General features: G+C 30.7%; 1 protein-coding gene across 4 annotated transcripts in view; it reads left to right on the forward strand.

The window, feature by feature from the left end:
- The window catches only part of LOC142330560 (alpha-tocopherol transfer protein-like), a 75,793-nt gene that overhangs the window by 17,316 nt on the left and 34,845 nt on the right, over positions 1-23,632 (forward strand). The window lies entirely within an intron of this gene.

Below are 23,632 nucleotides of genomic sequence, written 5' to 3' on the forward strand. Positions count from 1 at the left end.
ATTCCTTCAACATTTTGGTCATCCTTTGCCGTAAGGGTTGGTCATATTAAAAATTGTTTCAGACAAAAGTTTTAGGTAATGTTTAGAGGACTAACGACCACTTTAAACCGACTCATACTGTGCCTGTTAAGGGAGGTATGAGTTTTTTTTGTCTTTAAAATCCAATTTTATCCACCCCCTGGGCCAATGGTTGGTGATATCAAAACACATTAGTTGTATAAGTTTTAGGCCCTTATCCAAAGAATAGTAGGAACTTTAAACGAATTCGATATTTTACTTACTAAGAAATTTATAGCCATATTTCGTTTTTTCAAAAAATCCCCCCCCCCCATTCCAACCCTCATGGTCTGATTTTGCCCATTAACGAATTCGACCGAGATTTTGAGTCATTATATTTTAGGTATCAATTTGAGAGTGATTGGCGCAAAATTACGGCATTTACCACGTTCACAAGAAAGTGAAATATATATATATATATATATATATATAAACTTTTGGACTGACGGTGGTTTTGGGGTCTGGGTGATGTGAAATTTTCCGAAAGTCCAATCACGGTACCCAATACAATAGGTAGCTCTCTTATGAAATCTACCTAAAAGGTATATGGTTTTTTTTTATATTTTCTAGCGAACGTCCAAATAACAACAATCTAACTCAGTAATAACACAAATACTTATATATTTTCACTTAAAACCAATGCATCATATACAGAATCATACAAAGAAACGGGAAATTTTAAAAATTAAATAACTTTATGAAACATTTTTTTTATATTTATTTTATTTTTTAAAGATGACATTTTCCAGGTGACTTCCTCGTAAACACTCGTAATACGTAAACACTCACGAAGTCTCTTCGTTAAATTGTTCATGGTTTGACGTAACATCTCAACTGGAATTTCCGCAATTGCTTCTCGGATCTTTGCCTTCAGTTCTTCCGATGTAGCAGGTCTACTGTGGAACACTTTGCTTTTAAGGTGACCACACAAAAAGTAATCGCAAGCTGAGAGATCAGGCGATCTGGGAGGCCATCTACTGTCACCATTTCATGAAATGACACGTTGTCCAAACAATCGGCGTACAGCTGCCATCGATATTCGTGCAGTATGTGACGTTGCTCCGTCTTGTTGAAACCAGGCTGTGTTAAGAATCGGTGGAAGTCTCTTTTGTTGTTCCACAACAAAGGTTTCAAGCACGGCAACGTAACGAGCCGACGTCACTGTAATCGCAAGACCGTTGCCATCCTCAAAAAACATAAGGGCCTATAACACCGTAAGATGACATAGCACACCACACGGTCACTTTCTGGCTGTGCAACGGACGCTGGTATAGCTGCGTAGGATTTTCTTGTGCCCAGTATCTGAAATTTTGCTTGTTAACAAATCCACTGAGGTGGAAATGCGCTTCGTCTGCCATCCACAGTTCGTGAACAAACTCTTCGTTATCGTTTATCTTCTGAAGGATTACATTACAGAATTGTGCTCGCACAACTGCATGGTTCGGTTTCAGTTCCTGGACGATCTGCAACTTGTATGGATGGTATTGCAAGTCCTTCACTAACATTCTTCGAACACTTGAACTACGAAATTGTAAAGATGGTGAGAGACGACGGATTGACCGATGTGAACTTCGTGTGACAGCATCTTATAAAGCTTGATCATTCTGTAGTGTATGGGCGGTTCGCTCACGGCCTGGAGGTTTCTTTTTCATTGCCGAACCAGTTTCCTCAAAATTAGATATCCATGTTTTAATTGCATGTGCTGATGGAACACGGTCGTGCCGTCCCAGATTAAAATGACGGCGAAATTCTCTACGCGCTCCCTCCACACTGTCATTGTTTTTGTAAAACGCTTTGATAGCAAATGCACGTTGCGCACCACTCCAAGGATCGATGACAACTAAATGGCAGGTTAGGTTAGAGAGGCTAGCGCCACTTATCAAGTGGTACCAATCGCCCACGGCTACCAACATATTATTTTTCTATATATTATATAGTTTGTTTGTTGCTTAGGTCAAGGCCTAGCAGAAAAGAGTGGTTTGCTCACTGTTGCCAAAGGTTTAAACAAATTAAGAAATCACTGCAATTCGAATCGAAATCATTCACCCGCTCCGAATGAAATCACTCATTAAAAAATTTGAAAATACGTCATGGCTCCCGCTAAATAACAACTTTTTCTCCTCCCTCCCCCCAAACAAAAGCGCCAAATAGAATTCAATAATTCTTTCCCCCCTTGCAATGCACACATGTCTTCTTTCTCCCTCCCCCTCTAATCATGTGACACGCATCAGCCAATTACGACGAACAGAGAAAGGGAGAAAAATATTTTCCTAGGAGCATTACAAACATGCTTAACGCTGGTAATTTTTAAAACTTATGGCTTCGGAAACAGCTATTTTTAACCAACGTCGGATTTGAATAACTTTTCTTTTATTTGAAAGCCAGCGTTGAGGGTATTTTCTGAAAAAATTAGTTTTTGTACGACAGGTAGTAAAGGTTTTACCGCGATTTACAAAAAAACCTTTCGGGAAAATAACGTTTCGTCCGAAAATGTGACCTTATTTTAATTAATTACCGACACGCGTCTAATTATCGTACAGATTTGAAATTGGTCTCGTTGTGGAGGGTATTAAATAACGTTTCTGTAGTAAAAAAAAATTTTTCTGTACCTGTTCAACTTCCGGACTTTCAACAATTTTAGTACGGAACTTAGAAAATCGAGAAACTCGCTTCGAGGTGTTTCGGCTCCTGTCCTGAGCCACCTTCGTGTTTAACCTGTAGGTGCAGCGGTCTCTGCGCTGTACCGCACGCGCGCATACACACACATACCGTTTTATATACATTGCCTTTTATATTTATACTGGAGTAGTGTCTTGAAAGTTTTGTGGTCATTAGAACATAAAATTAGATTGTTTTATTTTTTTTTTTCTAATTAATTCAGAAACTCTGTTGCGATTTTTTCTCATTTTCTTTTGGCAGTTTACGCTCCTCGATTTTTTTACTCCGGAGAACGGACTAACGGAGTGTTGATCTGACCCTGCTGAGAGATTTCATTTGCGAAATCTAAAACGAAATTTAAATCTAAAACTTCAAAGATCATCCTAGATCCTTGTATTCTCGACATTTTAGGATCCCATACTTCAAAAATAGTAAAATCTAAGTTACACAATTCTTTATGATTTGTTGTGTGTGTGTGTGTATGTGTGTGTGTGTGTGTGTGTGTGTGTGTGTGTGTGTGTGTGTGTGTGTGTGTGTGTGTGTGTGTGTGTGTACATATGTTTTTTATCGAGCTGGATAAAATGGTCTGCTGTTTTATTTTCTTAAAATTGATATAACCTAGTATCACTTATGCGACTAAAATACTTTAATGAGTGTTTCAAGAAAATCGATGCAATTTTTGTGAATTTATATGGTACGTTCATAAGGTATAAGGTTATAAGGTACGTTCATTTATAAGGTTCATTCATCTATCATTACGTCATTACCAAATTTATAATTGTACTCTCCTCTAGTATTCGCGAAATAATTTTATCTTCTCAACAATATAAAACGTACTCGTGTAGTATTTAAACAATTTCTTTTTACCGACTTTTCGAAGAAAAAACGGTATTATATTCGTCAACACGGTGGGATTGGGGGTAAGATTGAATTTTCTTTACGTTTCGATTTCATTGAAATTTAGATATGTGTATCTGAAGTTGTGTATGGAAAAGGATGATGAAGATTGGTTGAGGGGTTCTTAAATTACGTTCAATTTAATGACGACTACAGACAACATAACCTCAATTTGAGGTTACGTTGACTTTGTATTGGTGTATTTTTAATACGCGTTTATGCAGTGAGACAGAGTGGTGAGTAAGTTTAAACTTGTTCTTATGTATAGGATCTACTTGTTATTTTTAATTATCAAATAATTTTACTCGTTATTTTTAATTTTCATCAAATGTTTATTATAATAACTTCATTTGCTTATAAACTGAAAATATATTTAATATTAAATAATAAAAAATTATACCTCTCTTAGTTTTTTCATTAAATTTATGTTTTGCAGATTTCTTATGCAAAAAAATTATACAAAATAAAATAAAATAACGAAAAGACGGTCTTCTTACGCAGAACTGCACAAGAATTCTTTTTACGTTTTTTAGGAAATATCTTTTTTGTAGACATTTTAAGATATTTTTGTATTACTAATATTCATATTTTTTATTTAAATTCCTAATTTCTAAATATAAATGAATTATTTATTTATGTGTATGGTTTTGTAAAACTGTGATATAACTATTAGTTGAGAACTATTGAAATATACAAAGAAATAAATTTGAACATCTGAATAGAATATTAAAAACTTAACATGTAATATTAGTAAGTAATCTAATTGTAATGAAAACAGCATAAACATATACGATATAATTTTGCTTTAAAACAATGGAAAGGAAACGGACGTTCAATTTGTCGTTAGTAATTTCTATTAAGCTATCATCTTTCATATTTTTTTTTTTAAATGTGTATATTAAATATATTAATTAGTATAAACTAATAAATAGTAATAAGTACTAAGTATTAAGTCGTTAGTAACTAATTAAAGTTATTAAATAAAACAATTAGGTATGACTTTATAAAGCAACTACATTTCTCATCTCGGTTTTCTACTTTCAGAATGGTGTGTAACAGAAGGTAAAAAATATCTGTATAAAATAACACCCTTAAATGTTTGTATTCTAGACTTTTTATGATTCTATAATTTCAAAAATAGTAAAGTTTAACTTACAAAATTGTTTGTCTGTGAGTGTGTGCGCGCGCGCACCCGCGTATATTCTTTTGTCTATTTATCTGCAAGTATTAGACTTGTATCTAACTTTCCATCTCAGAAACAATTTAAATTACAAATGATATTTAATGAGGTAACCTGTATGGGGAGAGAAATTCGATAATTTTTTTTTAAATAGGATGCGTTAACGAGGAGATATTGAGGAGATGCTTTGAACTTAATGAAAATTTTCACGTAAATTTATTTTTTTACCTTATCAAATTCTATACATATCCATTAATACAGTAGATAGTATTAAACGATATTTTACAACAAAAAAATTCATATGTTGATTTATGTTTTTAAATTACATCTCAAAGTGAACTGGTGTTAAGATTTTGAAACAGATTTTAAAAACCTTATGAAAGAGTTAGCCGTAATTAATTCCCTGTCCCCTAAAATTAAGAACTATTTAAGTAATCTGTAAAAACAGAGAGTTTTCTATAATAACATACTGATTAGAAATCTTTTCTTTATTAATCATTTGTTTTTTATAAAAGTAGTTTTATTTGGATAAACAAAGGTTTTCAGACTGTATCATATAAGTTGAAGGTAAAAAATGAAATGTCTTTCAAATTATTTTTTTTAATTATGCCAAACAGCTGCCATTTTAAATGTTTTTAAATAGATTTAATACTTTAAAACAGTGTACGTTTTATATGTATTAATAAACAAATTATTGAAATACATTTAACAGGTAAATATAGACAAATAATAATTATTAAACAGATATTATACTTAGGCTACTTTTTTGTGTTTTTTAAGATTTTTTCTTTTTCCTTTAAACACTTTAAAACTCGTTTTGAAAACGCTTTTCGAAAGCGTTTTCGCAGCAGCGCGCAATGGTATGGAAGAAGAATTTTAATTTTTTGTCTATTTTTAAAATATTGTCGTCTGTTATCGGTTCAACCAAGGAAGAATATTGAAAGGTTACATACGTTAAAATAATTACAAATTCAATTTATTAACCCTAGTATCTTATTATATACAAATTAAGTAAATTGATATGTTACAGACAATAATTCTGAATCTGCTACAAAACTTACAGTAACTAAAGAAAAAAATTAATAAAATTAAGAATTGAAGATCGCAGTGAGATTACGATTACTAAATTAATAATAAACTTTACATAAGGATTATTTACGTCTACTATTTACAAAGAAAACTAGCTTATATTTTATCACTGAATATTGACATCTATAGTAGTCGCCATCTTTCATGGCGATCACTACGCTTGTGTTTAAACTGTTGTTATCTCAGTTAAAAAAAATCGCACAATAAAATTGAAGATATCGTCGGTATTGCAATTATTTTTGCGCTAATTGGATTCGGACGATTTTAGTTACCCTTATTCGTTTGAAAATTAGGAACGTGAAAAGCAGAAAACTCTAGATTTTTTGCAATTTTTTTTTTAGAATGTTAATTTTGAATTACTATAAAATCAAAACCGATCGAGATAAAAATTCTCTATAAACATTCACGTATTATGGTGAACATCATTTACAGGATCATAAAAATCAAAACGTGGTAGTATATGAAGGACTGAAGAAGATGTCTCAGAGAGCGATAATTTTCTCAACAATTATGAAATACCTTCTTTGTGTTTCATTCATGAATCCTTTACACCACTATATGTGCTAATCAGTATTTATGTTAATTAATTATATTATACATAAATAAATATACTATTACAATTATGTGTAATTTCAAGTCGTGCATGAAATAAAAAGGAGGCCTTACTTTAGTTCATAGAACAAATAATAAAATGATAAATAACTAATAAAAATAATGATATTGTTAAGAAATACGGTTGTCTTTAACCGTTGTTTTCTTTGTTTGTTTTATTATTCTAATTTCTTTGTTTTAATTTCAGTGTTATAGTAAACTGTATAATATTTACTGACATGATTTTAATGGTTTTTTTGTAATCTATTATTCTTTTTATACAGTTCAGTCTTTAACAGAAATATTGTGAGTAGTTGTAAAAATAAAACTACATAAAAATAGCAATATCAACAGTAGTATTTATATCTGTACTAGTACTTATAAAAATTTATAAAATTAACGAAGTATAAAGTAATCTGATAAAACCGTGTGAGAGGTATATTAAACTATGCTCGCCTATCGCTGGTCTGTATTGCAACGAATAGGATGCACCCTCAACTACTAGTTGCTACTGTACTTTTTCAATGATCGTTTCATATCTTTCCTACTTCAATTAAAAACTTAATATTAAATACTTTATTTTCAAGATACCGTGATCTTATTCAAATTATTTCAAGGAATGCAACGATGTGTTTATCCCCGTAAAATATTCATTGAAATTAAAGGTACGGTTGAATTAAAGGAACTCTGCACGTTTAAATAACAGTAGTGTTTGGCTAAATTTTAATTATAATTATTGTGAAACAATTTTTTAATCCACCTCAAAAGTTGAAATTTTTATCTCAATCGGTTTTGATTTTATTGTAATTCAAAGTTGACGTTTTCAACATAAAAAAGTACAAAAAATTGTAAGTTTTCCAGTTTTCATGCCGCTAATATTTAAATGAATGACGGTAACTAAAATCAGCCGAATCCATTTAGCGCAGAAATAATTACAGTTTCCGACGATACCTTAATTTTTATTGTGCGATTTTTTTAACTGATATACAATATAAATACAGGCCCCCATCTTTCATGGCGACTACTACAGTCCCCTGTTCACAATAAGCTCACTGAACACCTACTCGTACTTGTCCGCAGAACGAAATATTGTAACACTTTTATCGCAAATCGGGATATGCTAATATCCCACAATACTGTTATAACAAATTCATATTAAATGTTACAGTACACACTCTCCCACTCGGATCGGTACTGAACTCAAATGTGTCGAGGAATGTTTTATCTTTCCACGCATAGCAGATATTTGTCCTTTGCTACATGCTCTTTATAAATTAATAACGGGTACGTTATTTTGTTGATGGATATAGATCTGGTTTCGTGTATTTTATTTATTACTTTATTTTATTTGGACGGAGTTTGGAATTGCGTTCCGATTTTTTTCTAGATTATGAATTTTTAAAATTTCTGGAATTATTCTTTGGGAGACTTGAAATATTATGGATCCTTCTTCCAGCGCGATATCCTTTCATACCATTCTTGAAAGCCTTTCGGTGCTTCCTTCTTTCGGTCTAGCAGGAATGCACCTGATTGGAGCCCTAGTTTTACGGTACCTCTAATAAACTCTTTTTTTGCTTAGCCTCCGAAACCACCGTAAGGTATTACTACAGAGGATGATTAAGGATATATATGAATGTAAATGAAATGTAGTCTTGTACAGTCTCAAGTTGACCATTCCTGAGATGTATGGTTAAATTGAAACCCAATCCACCAATTAACACCGGTATCCACGATCTAGTATTTAAATCGTATGAAAGTAACTGTCTTTACTAGGATTTGAACCTTAAAACTCTCAACTTGGGAATCAGCTGATTTTCGATGACAGGTTCACCACTAAACCAACCCGGTAAGTTAGATATAATAAACTCTCTTTGCGGAGATAATTGCTTTTTTCATTCGCTGGTCCTCTGCAGTACTTATACCCCGAACCTAGGATTTTCCTGACATAACAGTAGATGAACCATCTCTCTTGTTCATTCAAGTGTTCAATGATTTCAAAACATCTTTTACACGAACCTTCTACACCATTCTAGAATACATTCCGTTGTTCCTCTATGTTGTCGTTTCTGGACTTTTCTCTTTAAAAATTTATTTATCGGTTTACATTCTTCATTTTTCTATCTTTTTTATTCAAATACTTTCCATTATTAGAAAATTCTGTAAACGACTCGATATTTTATTAACATGATGAAACAGTAACTGTAGCAAAAACGCTTCTGGATAGAAAACAAATCTGTAAAACATTAAAAAAAAGTAGTTTGAGATGTGAAACTCGATAAAAAATGAAAACAATTTTTTAATAACTGATAATTAACAAACTGCAATAACCGATTAGTAAATTAGCATATGTTTATGAATTTATGTTAGATATCATAGCCAAACGATTTAACGACCTGACGTGATACACCGTACGCGAGATATTCAAACTCACAAGTGACATCTTCACTCAGTTCACCACAGAGACGTACTCGTATTGTTGCTCACCATTCACCAAAGAATATACTGAAAATTACTGCTCACAGAAAATACAGCTTTGAATAGAAACGCTTGTTTCTTAAGGCGACATGAGCATGACTGGTTCAGATAAAGTTAAAAATTAATGTACCCCAAATTGAGTAGTGTAATGTAACCTATTCGATTACACATTGCGTATAGTCTCCATACAATGAGGGCACAGGAAGGGGTTTTTGGTTAAAAATCATTATATACTATTTATTATTATTTTTCTTTAGTTAAGAAAATATTTAAAGCCATAATAATAATAATTTTCTTCATTACTATTAAGGAAAGAGTCAAATTTTAAACGTTAAAAATTCCAGGAAAGTTTAATATTATTGACATCAACTTTAGTATTATTGACCTCAAGGTCATCAAGGACCTCCATATTTTATATACAGAGTGATTCACAAAGAATGTAACAAACTTTTAGGGTATGTTCTACTGGTGAAAATAAAGAAGAAACTTCATATAAACGTAGATTCGGAAACGCTTCTTTAGCGAGTATCGGCTGACGAAAGATTTCCTCTTGATTTCCGCGCCTTCGGTTAAATTAAACCAGACTGAAATTCTTAAGATCCAAGTTAAGGAGTAAATTTAACTGTTTTATATAAAATCTGACTTGAAAAAAAAATAAGTTTCAGAACTGTATTTTTAATAGATTTCGAAATATCTGAGATAAAAAACAAAAGATTAGGATTGAAAAACACACTATTTTTTTGTTTAATATAAAATAACTTTGTTAAATTGGTAATAAACGGTTAAAGGTTTTTAAAAAACTTGTAAGGAATTTGATTCCAAGTAAAATGGTACGAATATAGTCTGAAGAAACAAAATACAAACGTTAAGAATTTCCAAGTTTATTAAAGAACATAAGTTCGAAGCGTTTCTGAATCTACGTTTATTCTTTTTTATTTTCACGAGTCGAATACGTTCTGAAAGTTTGTACATTCTTCGAAAAATACTCTGTGTATATACTACTAACAATACGAAGTAGTACTTACTCAGCCAAAGCGATGCAACGTTTATTAATAACATACATTTTAACATTCGGTTTCTATTAAATATGACTTAGTCCATTTTAAAATATTTTTACTTTTATTTTTGTTATGTTGAATCCAACAACGAAACTTATCAAACTGTAAAGTTTTACCATTTTTCTTAGAACACAATTTCATTATTATTTTTTTATTTAGATATACGAGTTACATTATTTAAAGCAATCTATAATCAAGAATAAAATATTTATTGCACGCATCGATCAGAAAATGCATATAATAAACAAGTTTTAATTTTATGTTGACGTATAATATTACTATTACTTTTTTTTTATTGTCAAGGAAAACTACCAGTCTGCTTTGTATATATAATTATTTAATTATATCTACAATAAGTTACATTTCATCGGCAACATTTTATAGTAGGCATTACATATTAAACATTTAATTTCAATGTCAATGATTTATTTTTATGTAACTTCAATTGCTGTGTATCATCTTACTAGTAATATTTTATTTCAACTATTTTAATTGAATTTTATAACTAGTTTTAAAATCATTAAATGATAATAAAATTCTATGACGTAAAAACTGAGGTCACTTATATAAAAATAAAAATTATAGTAATCCAATATTCTTGAATTGTACATCCAGAAGAAAATAACTTGTTTTCCAAACCGGTTAAAAGAATTTTGATGTATTTTATTAAAGCATATATCCATATAATTTTCTTACGTAAATGTAAATTAGATTATGCAGAAATTATTTTTTTTTTTGTACTTTATGACTTTTTAAAGAAGATAAATAACGTAAAATAAATATCATATTAATCCTGACAAGACGTAATTTTTTTAATTAATTATTTTATTAATAATAAAACATTTTTATATCGTAAATAATATAATATTTCTATTTCTCTATTAGTTAATAGAATTTTTGTTTCCTAATGAGTTCGTTGCAATCTGTTCAGTTAGTGAACAATAAGCAATCCCCCCCCCCCCACGGCCAGTGACATGAAGATGATTGTATGACATGTAAATGAGTTGTAGTCTTGTTCAGAATCAGGCCGACCATTCCTGAGACGTATGGTTAACATCAACTGTCTAGTATTAAAATCCGTATAAGAGCAGCTAACATTTACTGGGATTCGAACCTCAGAACCTTTGACTTCGAAAATCAGCTGTTTCGACAACTAATTTGCGACGACGAATTAACCACTTGACCGGGCCCGGTGAGATCTAGTTAATAATACAAAAATAATTTTATTTCAGAATTTATAAAGTTAATTTAACAACATAAAGTAACAAAAAAATTATTTCGAAAATAAAAAACTATTAGATACGATTAAAAAAAAAAAGAGAAATATTTTATAGATATTTAAACCGGATATGTGAGAACAGATCAACTAAGAATATATTTGAATATTGCAACTTTAATCCCAAAACAGTAAACAGATAGATAAAAATAATTAAAAAGTAAGAAATTATCGAAATTTTTTAGATAATAGATAAACAAATTTAAGGGTTTCCAGGACGTAGAAAAGAAAAAGACAAGAAAACCTCATCAAAAGAAAGAAAGAAGCAATTTAATGAAAAAATACTGGAGGAACAAAAAAGAAGAGAAAAAGAAATCATAAAGTTATTTCAGGAGATCCAAAGATGGTCAAAATCAACAATAATAATAATCGATATTAAAATAATAATACTTTATAATGTTTAAAAATAATAATATTATTAAAGTTTTTACTAATAATTTTAATAAAATTACTTAAAAAGTTAAGTTATTACATCTTCAAACATATACGCATGTCGCTCTTTAAAAGGCATCTTCAGTAAATTATTATTTATTTTTAAAGATTTTTAATAACTTCTATATATAACTTACTAAAAATTACATATGCATGTATACATTACCGTGAAAGACCAAAATTAGAAAATGTCAATATTCTCCGGAGAAATGTCGACTCATACCAAATACGTCGGTGAAAGACCGAAATATTTGCTTATTCAGACCTTCGCGGTATGTGTTGATAAACACAGATAAGCTCTGCTGAGAGTCGAAAGATGATAACTAGAGATTAAAACAAAAATCACCCGATACTAATCTCTTAGGTAAATATATTACGAGAAACCCTCGTAGAAAAAATGAAGTTTAAATTTAAGTCGAACATAACCTACGCTCGCTTCGCTCGCTAACCTTGTCTAATTAACGTAAAATATACAAACTATAATGTTATTTTCCAACATTGGAGATGATTAATCAAATTCAACGCATTCGGCATGCACTGATGGTGAAAGTTGAATAAAAATATTTTTATAAAAAAAATTGAACACCATCTGACCATTTATTTGTATCGTTATCGTTCATCCGTGCAGTTAACCTTACCTTATCCTGTAAGCCTTACCTTATATAAGGATAAGGTAAGCCTTACCTTATCCTGTAAGGTCCTTTCAATTTATAAAATGCTAAAAATTTGATTAAATTTTTTACTAAATGCGGTGAATTTGATTAGCCGCCTTATTATTGGAGAATAATATATATATATATATATATATATATATATATATATATATAAAATATATATTTAACGTTAATTAGATTAGGTTAGCGAGTGAAGCGAGCGTAGGTTACATTTGGCTGAAATTTAAAATTCCTTTCTTTTACGAGGGTTTCTCGTAATTTATTTACCATAGAGATTGGAATCGGGTGAAATTTTTTAATTTCTAGTTACCGTTTCGACTTCCACCAGAGCATATTTGTGTTTATCGACACATACCGGCGAAGGTCCGGATAAGCAAATATATCGGTCTTTCACCAACGTATTTGTTATGTGTCGACATTCAGCGGAGAATATCGACATTTGCAAGATATCGGTCTTTCACGATAATATATACATATATGACCGTGAAAGACCGATATATATATATATATATATATATATATATGTGTGTGTGTGTGTGTGTGTGTGTGTGTGTGTGTGTGTGTGTGTGTGTGTGTGTGTGTGTGTGTGTGTGTGTGTGTGTGTGTGTGTGTGTGTGTGTGTGTGTGTGTGTGTGTGTGTGTGTGTGTGTGTGTGTGTGTGTGTGTGTGTGTGTGTGTGTGTGTGTGTGTGTGTGTGTGTGTGTGTGTGTGTGTGTGTGTGTGTGTGTGTGTGTGTGTGTGTGTGTGTGTGTGTGTGTGTGAGGGGAGGTAAACGGTGTTACCATGTGCATCACGATTTAAAATAAAAATATAATTTAGCATGCGAAATTAAGAAATTATTTTAAAACAATTAACAGCAAATTCCTTGCTATTAGGTTTTTATGTCTTTTTTTGATTCTGTTTTTTTTTTTATTTCATTAGCCAATAGCAATTTAAAAAAGCAATAATTAAGATAAAGATTATTTTTAAATTACTCTTTACACTAAATAACTACTTTACTTTGTACTCGGAAAATAAGGTTAACATATCCCGCTACTTTTTTTTTATGAAATGGAACTGTTTATTAGTAACAGTACCAATTGCTTATTTCTGTTTTCTAAAATCGCGTAAATGTGTAATTTTAATTATTTTTTTAAAATTATAATTATTTTTTGTTATTTATTTAAAATATTTAAATTTTGATACCATTTTTTTTTTTTTTTTCACTTTATATACTAGGTAGATTTGATAAGAAAGCTACCTATTGTAATGGGTACCATGATTCGACTTCCGGAAAATTTCGACATATCTTCGCGTTTCACATTCCCTAGACCCCAAAACTACCGTCAGCTCAAAAGTTTATATAGACATATAAATTTCACGTTCTTGTGGACACGATAATGCCGTAATTTTGCGCCAATCACTTTTAAATTGTTCCTTGAAAATAACTCGTCCCAAACTCTCGGTCGCGCTTGTTAACGGCCGAAATCGGATCATGAGGGTGGAAATGGGGGGGAGCTTTGTCAAAAAAAACAAAATATCGCTATAACTCTCTTAGTAAGTAAAATATCGAATTCGTTTAAAGTTCCTACTATTCTTTGGATAGTATATTTGGACTTTGGATACTACATTAGTACTTTGTACATTAGTACTTTGGATACTATTTTTTGGATAAGGGCCTAAAATTTCTGTAACTAAAGTGTTTTGAAATCACCAACCATTGGCCCAGGAGGTGGAAAAAATTGTGTTTTAAAGACAAAAAACCATATCTCCCTTAACAATTACAGTATCGAATCGGTTTAAAGTGGTCGTTAGTCCTCTAAACATTACCTAAAACTTTTGTCTGAAACAATTTTTGATATGACCAACCCTTATGGCACGGGATGACCAAAATGTTGCTGGAATTGTAAGAAGATGGGGCTTGTCGTATGCTAAACATGTGAAACTTTTTTCACGTGCAACCATTCATTGTCGTATTGAGTAAATTTGAAGTTTTTCTTAACTTTAAGGTGGAAATCTTTTTTGTCCCCTACTTCTTTCTTTCTTTTCTGTTTAGCCTCCAGGAATTACCATTCAGGTATTACTTAGGATGAATGAGGATGATATGTATGAGTGTAAATGAAATGTACAGTCTCAGTTCGACCGTTCCTGAGATGTGTGGTTAATTGTAACCCAACTACCAAAGAATACCGGTATCCACGATCTAGTAATCAAATCCGTATAAAAGTAACTGCCTTTACTAGAACTTTAACGCTGGAACTCTCGACTTGCAAATCAGCTGATTTGGGAAGACGCGTTCACCACCAGTCCAATCCGGTGGGTTTTTTGTCACCGGTGAAATCTACCTCCGCCTTCCAGCGTGCCGAAAGGGATTTTTCATTGGATTTTTCTTTTTTTTCTGTTTACTTATTGACGTTTGATACAAAATTAAATTTTGCGTGGATAAAATCATGTTAATCATTATTTTTTTTTTATTTCTCGGTTTAAAAATAGAAACAGGTTTTTATAACTTTTTTTTTCAATGTCATTTTTGCATAATAAAATAAAAATTAATAACATAAACTAATTATAAAAATTTTAACAAGTTGGGCTAATTTTTTTTTTTTAGTTGTTACGTTATGAAGGTTGTAAAGTAATACATTTAATGTTGTTAGTATTGAACATTCGTCCTACAGCTAGCTTGTAGTAATAAAAGCTAAATTATTTTTGTAGAATCGTATTAATTGAACTAGTAATTAAATTTAAATATTAGTAATATAAAACTTTCGAAATGTGATTATGAAAGTATCGTTTTAAAACTTTTTTTAAGGATAAATTTATATCAGAAAATTTTAATAGATAATTTTTTCTTCGGGAAACCCTTTTGAGAGATGAAGCACGATCCTGTAAAACTTAGTATAAAATTCGTAGTATTAAATTATTGTAATTGAAAGATTTTTTCGATCGAACTCCTAAGAATTTCTTTTGCATAGCCCTGAATTCTTTCTTTACCAAAATTCTTTCATTCTTTCTTTAACTTATCTCTTCTTTTTTCGATTCATTCGCTGTGTTTTCTTTTCTATTTCTCTGAAACTTTAGATTTATGCTTCAGTTTTCTAAAAGATTGCCAAACGAAAATTATTTGCTCTGAAAATATTTAATAATTTTACACATTTTTTACTTTCAACCAGCTTATTTTAGTTTTCTTTTTTTTCGACAAAATTAAATTTTTGTTTCTTTTAAGTAATTTCATTCATTCTATATAAGTGATCAAAATTTGAGTCTTCCTTTTCCTGTTATTATAGTCTACTGGTTTTTTTTTTTTTAATTTTGGTAAATTTCTTCTGATTTTCTTAAATTATAAATATTATCTTTCTAGTTTTAAGCAGTGGACTTTTTCTAGAATTTTTTCTTAACTTTTCAACATTTTTTCTATGAGAAATTATGTAGTCCTTCTGCACTATGTAACACTTCTGGTAAAATACGGTTTTAGTGTCTTAATTTCGCGTTATTGGAAAAGGATATTTTATTGTAAATGTTTCTTGTCAGATGATAAGCCCCTTCCAATTTTACTTTCCCGCCTAGCGCTATAGAAGGGAAAGTATGATAATCGATCCAACTTGGAAATACGCGGTTTTCACCGGATCTTTACGTTTTGACAGCTAAGGAACCCAAAAACCGTATGGAAATTTTCCGGATGTTCGTATGTACGTTTGTGCTCGGTATTAGGTATCGCACTCTAAATCACCTTATATATTCAGAACTACTGGATCGATTTTGACCAAACTTGGTTAGATTACTTCTATATACGGGGCATCGATCCCATTAAATTTTCAACTTAAAAAGTTAAGGGGATTAGGCTATCACTCTCAGCCTCTCTCTAGGCAAGGTTACTCTCAGTATATCGAGATTTCGCCTAATTAAGGTATTATTTTTCTTAGACATATTTGTTAGCAATTAAAAAATAATATTTCCAAAAAAAGATTTTTGCAAAATCACCCCCCAAAAAATGCTCTAAATAAACTAGTGGCTACGTGGGTATAGTATGTCATTAGTACCGCCTCTCACCACAAGAAGTGCTAGTGTAGCACTGACGTACAGCTGCAGTAGTCGTATTCACACAATTTATATACATTCATTTCTTGAGATAGAATGTTAAATATACGGTTTTGGTCTTTGTTTATAAGAGTGGATTTGCATCCAGTTTGTCCAATACAATATTTGATGTAGGCACTCCGATATATTTGTATACTTTTCTGTTTTTCCTGTTTAGCCTCCGGAACTTCCGTAAAGTATTACTTCATGAGATGAATAAGGATGATGCGTATGAATGTAAATGAAGTGTAGTCTTTACAGTCTCAGGTCGACCATTGTTGAGATGTGTGGTTAATTGAAACCCAATCACCAAAGAACACCGGTATCCACGATCTTCTATTCAAATTCATATAAAGGTAGCCTTTACTAGGATTTGAACCTTAGAACTCTTGACGTCGAAATCAGCTGATTTGCGATGATGAGTTAACCACTATACCAGCCCGGTAGGTTGTAGTTGTCTGCTATATTGTAAACAGATGAGCGATAGAATTAAATAAATGAATAATATTTAAAGTGTAAAAAAGTATTTAAAGTGACCGCTAGAATCGCCACACCCGTACGAATGAAATACTGTATGCGCGCGCTATAGTTAGAATCATTCAATTAAAATATTAAATAAACAAAAAAAAAGATTTAAATGAAATTATGTGTTGTGTGTGTAAGCCGTGTATCAGAAAAAAGTCGCGTGGCGGGAAAGTCCTACAACTGTGTTGTCAGCTTTTTTTCTATTCTGACTTTTATTACTTTCTTTTCGGAACCATTTGAGTTAATTATTTCCCCTAAATATTTAAATTTTTGGACTGTTGATTTTTCTCAAAAATTTTTATTATTGGATTCTACTTTTATTACTGGAAAACCATTTTGTTTTTTCGAATAAAATTTGTACAGTTTCACATCTTTACTAATTTAGTTTACATATTTTACTAATTCTATTTATCTGATCATCAGTAAATGGTAAAAAATTTATATTTAAATATATAGATTTTGTCCCCATTTTTATATTTTTGTTGGTACTTCTGTGTTAACGGGGGAGGCCGTTCGATTTTCGCTGTTTTTTCTTGGTATTTTTTATGTTAATTATTGTATTTTTGTTATTATTAAGTTGTATATAATTTATACATTTAATATTAATTTGATGAGGTAAGCGAGAAAAGTGAGCGTTAGGTTACGTTGATACCTACGAAGTTCAGTACACGTTATTTTCAGTTACGTTACCTGACCTAACGCTCGCTTCAGTCGGTAACCTCGTCTAATTAACATTAAATATAAAAATTATATATAACTTATTAAAAACAAAAATTATATTTAAACTAAACACAATAGTTATATAAGACTACTTCAGCGCAGAAGTAATTATTGTAATAAATAGAAATATTTTTTCCACTTCCGTTAACACAGAAGTATCGTTTCGTTTATTTTATGTATTTAAATTACTTAAATTATTCGCATTTCATTCTCTGAAGATAATGATGTTCATTATACAGCGAGTCCCTGTGTTTAACACCGAATTAAGGTAATACTAGCAGTGTTAAATATCATTAAAGCTCATTTTGATGAGCTTTACATATATGCGACATTACATTTTCTCACTGGAAAAAGAAATGTATCTATTTTTTTACGGTTCTCCATGTATAACACAATTATCATCTGCATGTTACAGTAAATCTGTTTAAGCCATCTTAGTTAAGTATTTTCCCTTAATGACTTCCTGTTTTTTACCGCTTTGATAACGGATATTATTTTAAGTATATTCATTTTCTATTTTTTATATAATGGTTTTACTGTTTTCCCTTGTACCCTTTGATTGAATTTTTTGTTCGGATTGTTTTATTCTAAACTTAGACTTAACATCAAAGTCAAATTTATTTTTAAGTTTATCTTCCAAACTGATCTTTTAAACTCATTATTTAATAGATTAAAAAAAGTGTATGTCCGATGATTAAATCGGTTTACCATATAAAAGAATATAAAATACAAACCGAACATCTAAAAAAAAAAAAACATTAACTTATTTGTTTAAAAAAATTTTATTTATGAGTATAAACAATATGACAATAAAACAATAGGAGTAAAAACAATTTAAATAGTTAATTTTGAAATTTTGACTAAAATTCTGTAAAGCCGAATCATAAATTAGCGTAATAACTTAAATATTATTCATTTACGAAATTAACTAAAATTTATGTCCTTTTAATAGCAAGATGTGAAATCTTTATATGGAAGCCAAGCCACTGAACTGTTGTTAAAAGTGCAAATGTGAACAAAAAAGATCCTTGAAAACATCAAACATTGACAGAATGAACCCAAGGATAGAGTAGAATTCATGAAAGAGATCTAGCAGGAGGGGGGGAATGAGGAAAGACCTTCAAAATTACACGAAAATAATGAAGAAATTACTTGTGATAGTTAATGAATATTCTTCTTTTTTTTGTTTTAAATAATTGTAGTTTAGTTTATGCGCTGTCAAGCAGTATGTACTGCTTTTTTAAAAGCTACATCAAAAAGAAAAACTTTGAAGCTGCCGTACAAGCCATACAATATAAGATAAAGGTAGTATGCAGTAAAAGCTTATGCTTCAGAAAACGGTTCAACCTGGTTAGATTAACAGATTAAAAACTTGTATCGTAAACTGAATACCACGAAAATAATGCTGAAATATTATATTAATTGATATTCTGTATATATTAAATCGTTAAACAAAATATTGCCTTTTTAACTTAGCTTAATTTTAAAGTTTTAATCGTGCAAAACCTTTTTGCTTATACATAATTAATTACCGATTCAAAATACAGGAATAAAACTTACAATATTTGATACATCAATACGTTGCTGAACCAAATGACTGGCAAGATTAAATTTTTAATTTTTTTTCAACATGATTGTTTACAATTTTTGTTTATTATTGCTTCATTGAGTATACATTATCAATTTACTACACACATTTATATGGCATAGGAAGCAGAAATATATGAAGCAGAAGTATATATTACGTATGTAACATACTTTGATTTGGTGAATGAAACAATATATTAATTTTTTTCTTTTACTTTATTACTTAACTGTCATCTTTTGTCAATTAAATTTTTAATAACTGATTTTCTATTTGAATGAAATTCTTTTTTATTCTTAGAACCGTATAAAAAAATACTTTAAATAAAAATATAATTTACTGTCTAATATTATTCTACGGATTTTCTTCTAATCACAAACCAGACTGACAATGTTTGTTAGTTATAACAGTCAAGATATATAATTAAAATATATCCTATTTTTAATCTAAACACTTCAAATACGTTTAAATTCTGGGTTAGTCGTAAATGATATTATTCCTACAAAAATATTTTTCAACTTTTAACGAAAACCGGTGCCAGTGATTATTTGTTAAAATACCCAATTTATTTCTTTTTAACAATATAAGAATGCTTAAGGACTAAACGTCTCGAGCAGTAAGGATAAAATAAGAGTAAGTTTCCTGATCATAATTACTTAAATTCAACTCTGTATGTATACAATGTATTACAGCCTTTTACCTAGAGTCGGTTCTGTGCATTTATCATGAAAACAGTTTAATTTCGCCACCGACGTTTAACATGAATGTTAGGAATTTCCCGGGTGACGAACACGATTCCAATGAGTTCCTGGAATTCCGTGACATTCTGCGAGAACTAGAACATGTCGCAACTGACACGCTGTGCGTCTTTATGAAACTGATGTTGTATAGCCTTGCAATAAACCTACTTTATGACAGACACGTGACCGTCAGCCACGTGAAAAATTCGAATCCCAGTTTCGTTACCATTGTAGGTTTTCTATATAACTGGGAATTCGAACTATCAAGTCATTGTGAATCGGGTACGGTTCTGAGTATAGTGGTCGACTAGAATAATTTCATTAGAGAAATGTGTGTCAACTATATTGAACCGCAAAGACGAGGTAAAATCAGGGGAAACTGATAAACTGATCGTCGAAATCGATGAAACGCTGTTCTCGAGGCGGAAAATCATGCTGGTCGCGTCTATCCACAACAGTGGGTTTTCATCGGCATTTTACGTCAAAACGGCGAGTGTTTCGTTGTGAAAGTTGCTGACAGATCGATTCAAACCCTACTGAATGCTATCAAACACAGTGTTAATGACGGGAGCAAATTGTACTCGGATTTCTGGTGTGCGTACCAAACCGATGCACTGGAAACAGAAGGGTTCCGCCATTATGTTGTGAATAATCGGTATAATTTCATAATCCTCACAGCGGTACTTATACTCAAACCACTGAACCCTCGTTGGGATCGTTGAAATGATAGAATAAAAACTACAGGGGAACTGCATGCATCACGTGGAGTCTTCGCTGAATTCTTGTGGCGTCGCATAATAGGGGACGAAAATGCGTTCCAGAAAATATCCGATGCAATAAGGGATTGCTGGCCGCCAGTAGTTGATAGGTAGCAGTCATTAAGTAAAATCCATCGGGTTGGTCTAGTGGTGAAATCATCATCGTAAATCAGCTGATTTCGAAGTCGAGAGTTCTAAGGTTGAAATCGTAGTAAAGGCAGTTCCTTTTATACGGATTTGAATACTAAATCGTGGATAACGATGTACTTTGGTAGTTGGGTTTCAATTAACCACACATCTCAGGAATGGTCGAACTGAGAATTTACAAGACTACACTTCATTTACACTCACACATATCATCCTCATTCATCCTCTGAAGAATTATCTACACTTCATTCATTCATTCTTCCTCATACATTCATATCATCCATTCATCCTCTGAAGTAATAGCTTACGGTGATTTTCGAAGCCAAACAGAAAAAAACAGTGTCAGTAAGTAACTTTTCCTGATATTTAAGTTGAAATAATGCAGAAATACGTAAATTTACAATAAATAAAAAAATTCGTTCGAAAAAGCCACCGATTTGAAGGAAACGGTGGCGCCGGTATTCGAATAAAGTACCCATTTATTTTTATGTTCATATAAAAATAAATCTTTATGGTCTCATGTAAAACATAATTTTTTTTTAAATCGGCTGTACATTTAATTAAACTGTAGAAAAATAAACTCGCATTACTGAACCTGGTAATAAAATATTTTTATCATACTTTTATTTGTTTGATAGACTTTAAATTTAATATTAAAAAAAAAAAAAGGTGATATTTTTTCTTCCCGTACTAGCAATCACTGAAATAAGGATGTTAAAAGAAAATAATATTTACTAGAGCAATATTTACTATAACTGCATATATCGATATGTTTTCATTGTTATTAAACAACATTTTTTTTATAGGAAAATTATACGTTAGCATTCCAAAAGTATTCACTGAATGAACTGGAACTATTTAATTTTAAATTTAGATAAAAGTGATGTATTGTGTTCTCAGATAAATATAACACTGCTAGTCGCTTGGATGGGATTCCAGTTAATAATGACTATCTCGTCTTAAATGCTAAGATTGTCATTACTGTGAAATATCTTTTAAGTCTATTCCCATTTATTGATGGGGCTTCTTCAGAAACACACAAAAATGTGCTGTCAGATGTCCATTTTGGATCCATAAATATTATATACTCGTGTGTGTATATATATATATATATATATTTGTGTGTGTGTGTGTGTGTGTGTGTGTGTGTGTGTGTGTGTGTGTGTGTTCATTTTCTGAATAATGAAGTGGGTTACTTGGTCGATTCCATTTTTTAATACAAAACATATTGTTTTTATCCTACAACGAATCCTACAGGATAAATTTAGTATGATACGAAACACTTAAGAATACTATTTAAAAATAATCTGTAATATAGTTTGTTCATCACATCTCTTTCATTGAGATCTAGTATTTAAATGGTTTGCAAAAAGTGTGGTTGTATGCATAAACAGAGTTCAATATAAATAATCACAAATATAAGTAAATCACAAAAACTACTTGTCAGGATGTGTTATATATATATATATTATATGCCAAAATATAAAATTTTGAGGCTCAAAAATCTCCAAACCACTACATCAGTTTCACTGAAATTTAAATATGCATGTTAAAATTTGATTAAATTGGTTGAATCGTTCTTGACTGATCAGTATCAGATGATCTCAGTCAGACCACTTCTGAAGTCTGAATATTTTTATAGAAATTACTGTGGGACTTTCATGAGTTCCAATAAGAAAACAAGAATGCTAATTGAAACACTGTTTTACGCATAAGATTAAATTTTTATTTAGGATTCTTAAACATAATCATTCATAAACACATCATTCTTATTTATTTATACAATGAATTTGAAGATACGGAAGGAGTCAAAATACCCTATTTTAAAGATTACAGAGGTAGAGTTACCGCCTCTCTGTCAAGTCATTATACTAGCCAGAGGGGGTGCTAATGACACCCCTCGATATATATGTACATGTGCACTTATTTTTGAAAAATATCAATATCCTGCACTATCAAACCATACAGTAGATCTGTTTTTGTTTAATTCAGTACTTCAGTGTATGAGAAAGAATCTTATTATGGTTTTGATAAAAATTCTGATCCATTTAAAAGATTTTCTTTTATACAAACAATATTAGTCTGTCAGCAAGTTTTTAAATAACAAATAAAAAAAATTTAATGTGGACACCATATGACTTCCTTGTACGTCTATTAAATTATATACAACATTTTTTTCTACACTTCATTTAAGCTTATTTCATTTGAAAGTGAGATACAATCCTCCAATTATTTAATAAATGGACAGTTACACAATTGCTGAAATATTAGTTTTTATTAACATCAAATATTTATATAATTATTAATTCAACAATCTTACCTGAAATATTAGTATAGAGTAAAAGTCCCTTTACTACTCTTTAAATAAATGTAAGTCATATATCTATCTAATACTACGTATGTTTTTTTTAAAAATTATGATGTAACCATCAACAAAATGAAAACAAAAACCAGACAGGGGAAGGTTACTAAATTTTATAGCAATATTTATCAAGTAGACTGAAACAAATGCATAAATTTAAAAAAAATTACGTATTTACACTGAAGAAATGAAGAACCAAGTAAGTTCAAATCGATTTGAACCATATTGTGTCTGTGAATAGTACACTGTTTACATGTCTTCACCGTAAAATACTTACACGCAATATTCAATTATACTCAAGAATAATCAGATGTTTCACCAAATCTGATGTGGACATCACATGACTTCCTTGTAC

Source organism: Lycorma delicatula, chromosome 9 (genome assembly GCF_047948215.1).
Source record: "Lycorma delicatula isolate Av1 chromosome 9, ASM4794821v1, whole genome shotgun sequence".
Classification (NCBI taxonomy): Eukaryota; Metazoa; Arthropoda; class Insecta; order Hemiptera; family Fulgoridae; genus Lycorma; species Lycorma delicatula.